Here is a 351-nt window from a genome sequence, read left to right as displayed (position 1 = left end):
TAAAAAAGACTTTAATGACTTCTTCTTATCATAACTCATATGATCAACTTGAAAAGTTCAAATACAGTTGTACTTTTTTTAGTAGGCTGCTTTATAATAATTAAATGAACTAAATGCTGTGAATAGTATTACATGTTTTAAAACAGCTTCACACTAGACAAATATACAATTAGAAACGTGATTTTTGAAAGCCATGAAATGAAAATAACAACATACCAATAAGCACATTAAAATGAACCAGTATCATTAACAATAAAGTTTAAGCCTTAATTAGTTCTGTAGAGAGAAAGCAATGGTGTGGTAACAAATGTTAGTACCTCTGAGTCCAGAACATTCTGTGATGACACCCAC

This window comes from Myotis brandtii, unplaced genomic scaffold (assembly GCF_000412655.1).
Source record: "Myotis brandtii unplaced genomic scaffold, ASM41265v1 scaffold240, whole genome shotgun sequence".
Classification (NCBI taxonomy): domain Eukaryota; kingdom Metazoa; phylum Chordata; class Mammalia; order Chiroptera; family Vespertilionidae; genus Myotis; species Myotis brandtii.
Note: the sequence above shows the minus strand (reverse complement) of the source record.